Genomic DNA, 12,913 nt, shown 5'->3' on the forward strand with positions numbered 1-12,913 from the left:
CTTGAACAGCATTGCAAGATACTACAACAACCTAATGTCTAGGTCCAGGTCTTCCTTTGGCAACACAGTTATCAAGGGCACACTCCCTCAATGTGACCATCCAAGATAATCAGCTAAGGATTCTCAACTAAGGGACTATTGAAGATGCACACATTCACAAAATACAAAGGTTATGGGCACTTACCACAATAAGAGATCTGTTAGAAGATCCATCTTCACTAACAGACCCTCCAGCCCCTTACACATCTGATCCATATTTTTCTATTTGATCTCTCTTTATTGGATAACTACCTTCAGCTTTTCGATGAAGTTAACAGGACAGAGATGACACAGTGCATTACAGGACAAGGGAGGAGGAGAACCTAGCAGCTTAGTAAAATTGTATCCGTTCTTCTTTCGGCTTTTCCCGGTTAGGTGTCACCACAGCGGAACTCAGGTCCGCTAATGATTGGCAGTAGATTTTTTTATGGGTGCCAAGGTGCCAGCTCGACACTCAACCTTCAACGAAAACACGCCCATTCTACGCATGTCTTTCGAACGCTACTCAACCACGGGGAGGACATGCAGACTCCACGAGAATCGAAAGGGAGAACCTCTTGCTGTGAGGCAACAATGCTACCACTGCACCACCGCAGTTTAGTAAAATTTTATCTGTTGATAAGATGAGTCTAAATGACTGCAGCTTAGGTCGTAGAGGTTACCAAATATGGTATTTCTTCAAATAGCGCCATTGTTATTGCTAGTACCAGTCATTTTGGTTTAGCAAACAGCAAGTGCCCGAAAGTAATGCTGTGAGCTAAAAAAAAAAAAAAAAATGCAAAATGCACTTCAGGACTACTCCAAGTCGAGCTCACGACATGAATGCACAGGACAATAAAGAATTAGAGGGAAAGATGAAAGCTATCAAGGGAGGCCCAAATGCACTGACACTTAAATGTTTAGACCATTTACTTAGAAAGTAATTAGAATAGGACTCTATACGAACAAACATTAATACTTATTGACTGCAGTCCTCTTTACAAAATTACACAAGAGTGTAGGAATGTCTTATTAAAAGTAAAGAAAACATCTGGGGTATTTTTCCTTTCTGCAAATCATTTACAAGAGACAGACATTGTTTTAATTAAGCACTGCACCATTTCCATCAATTTCTGCATTCCAGAATCCTAAAGCCCAAGCATTCTGAAAGCTGTTGTCACAGCCCAAAAAGGAGGAATTGTACAGAGCTACATTTCTTCATGGCAGAACGGTATGTAAACGAACTACTCTTGCGCTCTAACTAGGATATGGTACACTGATTCTTTAAGATAATTGTTTTTTTATTAGATGTTTTTCAGAGCTCTGAGTTTTCTAATCACATTTTGTTTGGATCTTTTCTTTGCAAATATTTGACTAATGGCATGTCTCATACTTGTATACTTAATAGTCAAGAGTACATAGTTATTGTCTGATTAATGTCTATATAACACTCTTGGACAAACAGAGATGAGAAACTTGACAGCATCTGAGATGCATTAAAAAGCAACAGCTGACTACAACACGTTGGTTGGGCTGCTTGGATAACAAAAGTTTTAAAGATGGAAAACTAGAAGAGGGTTGTATGACAGAAGACGTTGGACCCCAACTCTAAATACACACACACATATCAGTAAAATGGGATATCTGGTTGTAAGCTGTATATGGTAGCCATAGGCAGCATCTTTGAGAGAGAGAGAGAGAGAGAGAGAGAGAGAGAGAGAGAGAGAGAGAGAGAGAGAGTGTGTGTGTGTGTGTGTGTGTGTGTGTGTGTGTGTGTGTGTGTGTGTGTGTGTGTGTGTGTGTATGTCTGAGACAGAGAAAAAGTGACTGTGTGCGACATACATATATGGGTCTATGTTAAATCATTGTACAATTAAAGAGAACAATGTATCGAACCCATGTTAGCAAAAGCTTACAATCACAAATGCTTAGAACAGCAATTTTTTTTTCCAAGGGAAAAAAAAAATCGCTATTCCACAAAAAAAGAAATTTAAAACATTATATAAAGTGGGGTTCTGTGCCCCCCACACCCCTACTTAAATATATCAACTCCGAGATCGCACTACAGTCACGAAAATGGCAAAGTAACGAAAGTGGCCAAGTGATTTCTTTCCCAAGGAAAGAATTTGTTTATGTGCAGTTTCACTATTTTGCCTTTTCATACTTTCAAGTTCGATCAACACGCATTCGAAAGAATGCGTCTTCGATCATTTAATAGGAACCCTATATATATATAAATATATATATATATATATATATATATATATATATATATATATATATAAACACACACACACACACACACACACACACACACACACACACACACACACACACACACAGTGCGTCAGAGGTTAGTGCACTGCTGCTGCAATTCCTGCCCAAACGAGCCTCTGTTATATTTAGTTTTTAGCAAATAAAACTCACCAACAGCCACTGGAAAACTGAGCCTGGAATTTTTTTCTGCAATTTTCTTCTTGCTCGCTACAAAAAAATTCTAAAATTCTTAATACATATTTTGACCAAAATGCAGAACTATTTACATATTCAAGCAAATCTACCAAAGGATAGCAACGGTTTAACAAAATTTTACAGCATATGTTGAGGCAAGGCAAATCAAGTGATTTTTTTTTCTGTGCCTGCTTTCATTATTTGGGAGATGTGTTGGAGCTTGACCACATGAATCCAGAGTTAAAACAGGCTATCAGAACTTTTCAGTGAATGAAACAATACGTGGGAGAAAAGGTGAAACTGTTCCTACTTTCTGGAGTGAGGCACTGACTACAAAACGTTTTTGTTGTTTAAGACTCAGTTTCTCTGCTATTAATGGTCCATCGTAAATGTTAATTTAAACGACTTGCTTGTTAGAAATGTTGAGCATTTATTTGCTCTTAGATGACCCAGTGACATTCACTAAATCATTGTCTACTTTTCAGGAAAGACTTGAGGTGGTTTTCTTACTAACTAGAAGAAATTTGATCAGAATGCTGGGGAAACTCGCCTACCTTTTTTGATAAGTGCCATGGAAGCTTTTGCATCCACCTGAGCTACTACTATCTAAGGCAGTTGCAACCATGATTTAGTGTTTCATTTAAAGGGCAGCCAACTCAGGAAACCAAGATCCCCCTTCTGCTGAACTGCATTGTCAGTACTGGAAAAAATTAATCAAAGTACCTGGTGTGGGAATAGAACCCACAGCTTCCTAATCTTCCACCATCAGAGGTGACCGTGCCATCTATTAAGCCAGAATATATTCATGAAAGTTGAATTCAGAGATTCTGTGCAAACGTATGTGACCTAACTGGGTTCCTAACAATGTAAATAAAAAAGACCAACACCTTTACTAGGTTTTCATGAAGGTTGTGCCCTTTTTTGGCATTTTACATTTTGTAATTAAAGGGATTTTAGAATGACATTTATCTGCCCCACCCCCAATCAAGGAAACCATGAAAAACCTTTCAAAAGAAAACTTCATGTTACTTAAGACCGAGGTGGAAAGGTTCACAGCCCCCATGCTAAAGGACAATGCTGTCCAAGCTGCTGAAACCTTTACAAAGGCACTCTATGAGCATCTGCAGGAATGCATGGATCGTGCTATCCCACTCCTCCAAGAAAAGGAAACCAGTCTGGTGGACCCCTGCCATTAACAAGCTATACAACAGGAGGAGGAAACTAGTACAGAAAAGAATAAAATCCCAAGAAGGAAAGACTTCCCTGATCAGTATCAGCAAGAAACTACGATCTCTCATTAATCATTCAAGGCTAGTTTTGAAAGAAAAATTGCCAATGACTCCAAAGATAATCACAAAGAGTTCTTTAGCTATGTCAAGAACCTAAGTGGAAATTCTCAGATCTGCTCTTAGTGCAGAATGGCACAAAATACACTGAACCGACTGAATTGCCAACATTCTGGCAGACAGGTTTAGTGCAAACTTCACCCCCCCTCCTCACTGCCTAAAGGGCCCATAACCATACCAGAAGAATGTAGGGCCCTGTCAGTCACCAACACACAGTTAAAAAAGCCCTATCAAAAGCCACAAACACAGCTTCAATGGGACCAGACGGTGTCCCAGGCTGTGTCTTACAAGAGCTCCAAAATGAACTAATCCCTCACCTAAACACACTGTTCAAACTCAGCCTCTCTACAGGCTACGTATCCACAGAGTGGCGCACAGCAACAGTTATCCCACTCCACAGCAACAGTTATCCCACTCCACAAAGGTGGAGCCACAACGGACCCCGGGAACTATCGCCCTATAAACCTGACTAGCCTGGTCTGCAAGGTTATAGAGCGCATCATCATGGAATTCATTAACAGAGACATTGGGAACCTCCAAACCTTGGACCCTACCCAGTTTGGCTTTGTTAAGGGCAGATCATGCCTCCTAAACCTGGTGCACTTCTTTGAGACAGTTACCATGGCATTAGATGAGGGAAAGGAGGTCCACACAGCCTACTTAGACCTTGCAAAGGCTTTTGACACCATTCCCTATTCTAGTATTATAGACAAGCTCACCAGCTTGAACATAAACCCCTACATCACAAGATGGGTTGCCAACTGGTGCATGGATAGAACCCACATGGTGAGAGTTGCAGGCTCTACGTCCGACTCTAAACCGGTTATAAGTGGCATCCCCCAGGACTGAGTCCTAGGACCCCTCCTGTTCGGTATATACTTCTCAGCGGTACAAGCAAGCATAGGACCAAGACGACTGCAAACTAGGGGCCATAATCGATTCTGCAGCTGATAAACACCCTCCAGAAGGGTCTCACTGAGATGGATACCTGTTGTCAAAATCATGGCCTCAAGCTAAATGCCAAAAAGTGCATAGCCATCCTCTTTGGAAAAAATAAAGTACCTTCAAACTACCACATAGGTGGTAGACCCTAAATACAGAAAATATAATAAGGGATCTGGGGACCCAAGTAGATAGCAATCTCTCCTTTGATAATCATATTTCCAAGGTGGTTAGAAAATCCTTCTATGTGGCCCACCTAATCACAAAAGGGTTTGCATCTAGAACAAAAGAGGTTATTGTGCCTCTCTACTCATCACTCATTAGACCCATCATAGAATACAATGCCCCAGACACCTGCAACAGCTGGAAAGACCACAAAAGTACCTCACCAAGAGGATTACTGACCTCAAACAGATGCCCTATACAGCCCGACTCAAGAAACTCCAGCTGTACTCTGTTGCATACCACTTACTCAGAGGTGATCTCTGCCTGACATACAAGGCCATGTCCAACCCATGCTCCACCTAAAAAAAGCAAATCCCAGAAAGCCACACGCTCAACGATAAATAGGATATGCTGGAGGGATAGATTCCTGTCCCAGAGACTCCCCATGCTTTGGGACAGGATTCAATTGTACATCAGGCAGAGCCGCTCACTAACACTCTTCAAGAGAAACCTTGACCGGTGGATGGGAAACAGAAAATTTACCCCGGGGATCACTGCAGTGGCTCTGCTGGACAGTGGCGCAGGGAACTAATGGCTCTGCTGGACAGAGGCACAGAGAACTAATCTAAAGGGGTGGTGAAAGCCAAAGCATTCTGGCTAGGCTTATAAATGCCCATGGGCAGATAGCCTAATACTTACCTATGATAAATTAATTATGGGGGGAGGTGACAGCAGTTCACCAGTTCTTTTACAAATTAAATTTTTAATCAGAACAAGCACACAATTAGGTGTCCATTAAAATCTGTTAAAGATGGATTACCTGATTAAATGCTTAATATTTGTGTGTTGCAGTGATCGTGATATTAAAACACCATGGAAACGATGGTGTACAAAGCTGGTTCATACTAGGCTATCTGCCCCGGGGCAATTATAAGCCTAGCCCGATTCTGTATGGCTTACGCCACCCCTTGATTTGAGTATACTGTGCCCTTTTTAAGGTTTAGTTTACTGTGCCTCTGTCTAATAGTGACACAGGAGTAATCCCTGGGACAAACCTACGATCCCCCATCCACCTATCGAGATTCTTCTTGAAGAGATTCAGTAAGGTGCTCTGCCTCACATGAACTGGAATTATATTCCAGAGTGAAGGGAGCCTCTGGGTTATGAACCTGTCCCTCCAGCAAGTTCTATTTATTTCTGTGCTGAAGTTCAAGTCCCTTGAGCATGTGGCTGTAAGGGATTTAGATTTACTGAGGTGGAGCATGTCCACTAATTCTGGATTTGACATAGCTTTGTATGTCAGGCATAGATCGCCTCGAAGTAGGCGGTATGCAACTGAGTAGAGCTGGAGTTTTTTTTAACCGAGCAGCATATGGCATCTGTTTGAGACCCTTGTGATCCTCTTGGTGAGATACTTTTGGGGTCTTTCTAATTGCTGCAGGTGTCGGGTAAGGTACATCCGAAAAGGGGCATTGTATTCTATGATGGGCCTGATGAGGGATGAATAAAGGGGCACGATTACCTCTCTTGATCTAGATGTGAAACCCTTCGTGGTGAGGTGGGCTATGTAGAAGGTCTAACCACTTTGGCAATGTGGTTTTCAAAGGAGAGATTGCTATCAACTTGGGCCCCCAGGTCCCTAATAACTTTCTCTGTACTTAATGGGTTTCCACCTATGGACTATATGACTATATGACTATACATTTCTGGCATTTATCTTTAAACCATGGTGCTGGCACCAGTTACCTGTCTCTGAGAGACCTTTTTGAAGAATGTTTGTGTCAGCTGGAGAGTCGATTATGGCACCCAGTTTGCAGTCATCTGCGAACTTGGTGAGCCATAGTCCTCCCACGTTTGCCTGTACCTTGGAAAAGTATATACCGAACAAGAGTGGTCCCAGGACAGAACCCTGTGGGATGCCTCTTGTGACCGGTTTCGAGTCTGACATGGCTCCAGCAACTCTCACTCTGTGGGTTCTGTCTTTGAGCCAGTTTGCGACCCATGTTGTGACATAGGGGTTTATATTTTAGCTGGATAGCTTATCTATGATGCCCGAGTGGGGTATTGTGTCAAATGCCTTTGCAAGGTCCAGATAGGCTGTGCGGACTACCTTCCCTTCATCTATGGCTTTGGTGACTGTTGAAGAAGTCAACCAGGTTCAAAAGGCAGGATCTGCCCTTGACAAAGCCGAACTGGGTAGGATATAGTGTCTGTAGGTCCCCAATGTCTTTGTTTATGAGCTCCATGATGATCCTCTTCATAGCCTTGCAGACTAAGCTAGTCAGGCTTATGGGGCGATAGTTTCCAGGGTCCGTAGAGGCTCCACCTTTGTGGAGTGGGACCACTGTTGCTGTACACCATTCTGTGGGCACATATCCTGTAGTGAGGCTGAGATTGTATAGCTGTTTTATTTGAGGGATTAGTTCCTCTTGGAGTTTATGTAGGACGCTACCTGGGACGCCATCTGGTCCCATGGAAGCAGTGTTTTTTGCTTTGGAGAGGGCAGCCTTCACCTGAGCATCAGAGATGTTTGGGAGGCAGCCCTCTGCCGGGATAGATACTTGCTCTTTTGGGGGGGAGTTTGCACTGAACCTGTCTGCCAGGATATTGGCGATGTCTGTGGGTTCAGTGTATTTTTTGTCGTTTAGAATCAACTCAGAACAAGTCTGGGAGTTGCATCCCAGGTTCCTAACATAACTGAAAAAAGCCTTATGATTGTCTTTGGTGTCCTGTGCAATTTTTCTCTCGAAGCTGTCCTTGGAGGGTTTTATGAGGGATCGTAATTTTTTGCTAGTACTGATCAGAGATGCCTTCCCTATTAGGGATTTTGCTCTATCATGTAGTAGCTTCCTCCTTCTGTTGTACAGTTTATTTATGGCAGGGGTCCACCAGACTGGATGCCTGCCTTTGAATGATTGGGTCTTGGTTTTGTTTGGGATAGCATAATCCATGCATTCCTGGAGATGTCCGTAGAATGCGTTTATATAGGATTCTGCAGTTTGGGCCGTAATTTCCACTGGCCCTGGGGCCTTGAAGGATTCCACTTTGGTTTTTGAGAAGTGAGAAGTTCACTTTTGAGAAGTTTTTCACTGTGGTTTTCTGGGCTGGGGGTGGGGTCGGGATGTGGACATCCAGTGAAATTAATTTATGGTCTGATCTTACCAATGAGGGATATACTTCTGGTGTGGAGCATAGAGTCCCCATGTTGGTAATGATCAGGTCTAGTATGTTGTCCCCTCTTGTGGGAGTGGTGACTAGTTGTTCCATAGCATTTGAGTTTACAATTTCCAGGAACCTTTGGGCTAAGGTGCTGGGGCTTGAGTAGTGCTCCCAGTCAATGTTTGGGTAGTTGAAGTCACCCAATATAATGGTGTCCGGAGAGATCTTCATGTTCTCCATGGAAAAGTCTGACTAGGACAGAGCCTATTTTCAGCGGAGGCCTGGGGAGAAATGCTCTGAGAAAACTAAGATTGAACACATGACAGCACGTCTGTCCAGTAACCTATGCCAAGAGTACAGGCTGCAATTTAAAACAAACCATTAGAGGTTAGTGGGGTTGGAGGCTGAAGCCTACAATTTCTCTGCATTTTTTTTAAAAACAATATCCACACCTTTTGACAAAAATTTCTCGCTTTTCAATTGGTCATGCTCACAAGCTGGTTAAGCAAACAGTTCACACAGTGGGTATCACGATTAACTGGTGCAGTGCATACATCTCAACTGTACAGATTTTTACTTCACATTTTGGATCACTTTCTCATAAAATTGTGTTTTTCTGGCAAATCATTGAGGACTGAATTCAGAAAATGACAAACATTTCAGTTTCAGACTTCATACTCTTCAGAAAATTCATGTTAATAAAAAAAATGTTGTTCTATCAATTTTTTAAGTTTTTAAGTGCAATATTTAAAAAGTGTCCTTATTTTTGGGCCTTTGTCCCCCATTATTGATGGCTTTGCCCAGATTTCTTGCTCTAAGAAGTTGAAAGGTATGGTGTAGTGATGTCTTTGGCCATATCAGAAGCCCTGGGGAAGTGTTGCTGAGTCACACAGAGCAAGAGACTTTGAATGTTAGCGGTGTATATATCACATGGCTTTAGCTAGAGACTTTGAATGTTAGCGGTGTATATATCACATGGCTTTAGCTAGAGACTTTGAATGTTAGCGGTGTATATATCACATGGCTTTAGCTAGAGACTTTGAATGTTAGCGGTGTATATATCACATGGCTTTAGCTAGAGACTTTGAATGTTAGCGGTGTATATATCACATGGCTTTAGCTAGAGACTTTGAATGTTAGCGGTGTATATATCACATGGCTTTAGCTAGAGACTTTGAATGTTAGCGGTGTATATATCACATGGCTTTATGACCTACTAGGTGGCACATAGCAGTAGCTGATATTTGAAATGCTTTTCACAGTTCCACATTTGTCCCATATTAGTATCCAAGGGTAGAAAGTGCAATATTAAAGGACAGAAGTTGAACTCAATTACTTTAAAACATATTTGCTGCTTTTGGTATAAACCTCCGCATTACAAAAAGTAATTCAAGGTCCAGTTTTAGTATAGCTATTGTTATTAACACGTTTTGTTTATTTAATTTGTATTTCTTTACTGGGGTACATCTAGATAATGTCTCTGAAACTTGGAAGGAAGTATGCTGCCCAAGTACCAAAAGAATGGAGGATGATGTAGTTTTCACAAACAAGCTCACAGCAGCCCTTGTAGAATGAGAAGCTTTTACCCCAGTGAACCCTGGGTCAATCTGCTAGTGGCTGCAGATACAGGGGCAGGGATAGAACAAGTGAAACAAAAGTCTTATGACCTCAGTCTACAGACGGAAAAAGTAAATGCCTCTACAAAAATATTTTGTATGAACAAAGCATAACATTGTGCACTGTCACAGAAGCCACAAAGGAGAGAAACGGCTGAGGTAGAACTCAAGAAGCAGACCAAAACACAAGCAGTTCAAGAACAAACTTGTATTTCATGGACGTCTGTGCAGATCTCCATTACAGAACTCAGGACATATAGAGGACATAATGCCTCTAGTGCTCCTCCAAAAAGAACTAGATGCTTTGAATAAACACTGGTAAAGGAATACCTCTTAATATGTCTCTCCCTTGCTGAAAAGTCAATCCAGTTTAGATTTTCTTAAAAAGTTCAAAAAATACAGATGAAGTGAACTGTACTTTTGTGCACAAAATAACATCAAGAACAATAAATGCTGGATTTGGATAGCATAGCTTTTACCATCACATAGTGTCACACTAACCCTAGCTATCATTCTAATTCATGTTAACAAAACCACACATCAGAAGTACAGTGTGTACAAAATGATGAGAAAGTATTCCGTAACTGCAGCTAAAGTTCTTTTGAGTCAACTTACAGTTCAATCAAAAATGCATTTTACTTGCATGTCTACATGCCCCACATGCATAGGGAGGCACAGTAGTGCAGCAGTTAGCATTGTTGCCTCACAGCAAGAGGTTCTCTGGTTCAATTCTCGGCTGGAGTGCCTTCTGTTTGGAGTCTATTCACCTGGATTTCCTCCGGGTACTCTGGTTTCCTTCCACATTCCAAAGACATGCATCTGGAGCATTTCTCCCCAGGCCTCCGCTGAAAATAGGCTCTGTCCTAGTCAGACTTTTCCATTAAACAAATGTTAAATAAATAGGTTCATAGGTTGGTACTAGGCTATTGGCCCTAGGGCCTATACAAGTCTAGCCATAACAATTCCCTAGGTATTTCTTCCCACAGTATTTACAGGTTCATAGGTTGGTACTAGGCTATCACTATACAAGCCTAGTCATAACAATTCCCTGGCTATTTCTTCCCACAGTATTTAGAGGTTCATAGGTTGGTACTAGGCTATCGGCCCTTGGGCCTATAGAAGCCTAGCTATAAATAAATAAAATGTCTTAAAAAGCTATACTAGAGGGGTCGTCTACTATGCAGGAAGTAAGTGGTATTGTTCTTCAATACCATATTAAATAAAATTACACCACTTAAAAGATTATGCAGACGAAACGTGAACAAAATGTTTAAGGAGGTCTAGAATTCCTACCTTTGCCTTGTGTTTTTCATCTTATTTTTATGTTCAAACTGGGCAACCCACAAGCAAAGAAATAGTATGCAGCAAACTCTTAAACCTGGAGAGTGTTCGAATGAAAGTGGAGCAAGGCCGTACTACAAATTCAACACACAAGCCAGAAAAGTCAGCAACAGTACAACTGTTAAAAGTGGCAGCTCCTTCACTTGACCAGAAAACTGTCCCTCCAGTAGTCTGAACTAAAAGGCATCTTTACCCTTTGCCCTCACCAGTGGCACAGTAGCTCCCTACAGCTTTGTTCTCCTACCATTTCCATATTCACATACTCCTGAGCAAAGGTCCACCTCCTTTGTTAACCTTTTAACCATACATATGCAGGCACTGCAGAGGATAACACGTGTAAATTAATTGGGTCACTTGGCTCCCAAGTTCATCCTGAGCTTTTAGGGGTGGTTCTGCTAAACAAAATGAATAATAATAAATGCTAAGCAAATAATCCTGGTTATGTTTAGTTGACTAGTCATCTTCAATATGCAAGACAACTTAAATGCATTTATGACTAGCAGCGGCTGCTCCCAGATTTACTTTTAACTAGCTTTTTTTTTTTTTTTAAATAATGTACAACTTTTTCCAGCACTGTATCCCCTCCATTACCAGTGTATCTAGACATAAGTTTAATGCAATCGTATCTCTCATCTGTCCCTGATTTTTGCCTCATTTTCTCTGCCATTGCAAAAGTTTTCATGCTGATAAATCACTGAGGATTACCATTAGTAATGCCAGACATTAGAGGTTCACAATTGATATTTTTCATAAAATGCATGTTGATGCAACAGCCTGTTGCTCCATTAACTTTCTAAGTGAATTATAGTAATATTTATAAACTGGTCCTGATTTTGGGCCTTTGCCCCCAACCCCATTATTTTTGGTCTTGTCCAGAACTTCTTGGCAAAGAAGTCAAGAAACAGGGGCACACTGAATGTTCTATAACAAAGTTTACTTGTAACAGCACATTTTACCACCACTCAGTCACTGTTAACTCTGATCAGACAAATATCCATCTATGTTTCCTGCAGTTTATCCCAAGTGAGCCTTACCCCAGACTTAGATCAGCAATTTATCAATAGCCCGCGATCTACACTTCTGGGTTTCATGCTTACAGCCTGTGAGATCATTCAACCAAATGATACCAATAAATATATTTTCACCATTTTGCAAGCTGATATACTTACATTGTTGCTCCTTTTTTGCTCGTTAGTTTCCCTGGTGTTGCCAGTGAAGCCCACACTACCTGCCTTTTCTTATCTGGCCAAGGTTTATGTACATATTTATGGTTCTCTTAACTTTATGCAGCGTCTGCAGTCAAGTCATGCAAGTTCCCACCCTAACTCTACCGGAGCAGTAATGCTCCTTCGTACAGATGATAATACACCTGGAGCTGGCCATGCCTGCAACCTCTGCTATGCCAAAGCTGTACAGCATCACAAATTTCACTCCCCATTACCCCCCCCCCCCAAGGGGAACAGGCATATGTCTGCTCAGACTTTCCTGCCCTAGCTAGCTTTTTGAGTAGTTTAGGGCTTTTCCTGAACACAGGTCACCAGCAGTGCAGATAAACATTAACTTTGAACCAATATAAAAGCAATAAAAATGAACACTTCATGATATTTGCAGTTTTTAGCCAAGTCTCAGACTAGATTTACAAATTTGTCATGGTAACAGAACAGTGGGCAAAAAAACAAGCAATCATCTTGTAAAAGCGTTCACTTGTAACTGGCTGCATTTTTCAGCAGACATTTCTAATAAATTCAGAAGGAAGCAGACCTTCCAGAATGATTCCCAGATTGTCCACTTTGAGAAACCATATTTGCTGCAAGACAAAGGCACAAACAAAAGGTAGAGGCTTAGGCTTGTGAAAACCATTCAGAGTACTTAAAT

General features: G+C 41.4%; 1 protein-coding gene across 3 annotated transcripts in view; it reads right to left on the bottom strand.

Annotated features, from left to right (window-relative positions):
* ESRP1 (epithelial splicing regulatory protein 1) overlaps positions 1 to 12,913 on the bottom strand; it is a 627,793-nt gene that overhangs the window by 91,650 nt on the left and 523,230 nt on the right. The gene's annotated exons all lie outside the window — the stretch shown is intronic.

Source organism: Protopterus annectens, chromosome 3.part1 (assembly GCF_019279795.1).
Source record: "Protopterus annectens isolate FY-2018-M chromosome 3.part1, PAN1.0, whole genome shotgun sequence".
Taxonomy (NCBI): domain Eukaryota; kingdom Metazoa; phylum Chordata; order Ceratodontiformes; family Protopteridae; genus Protopterus; species Protopterus annectens.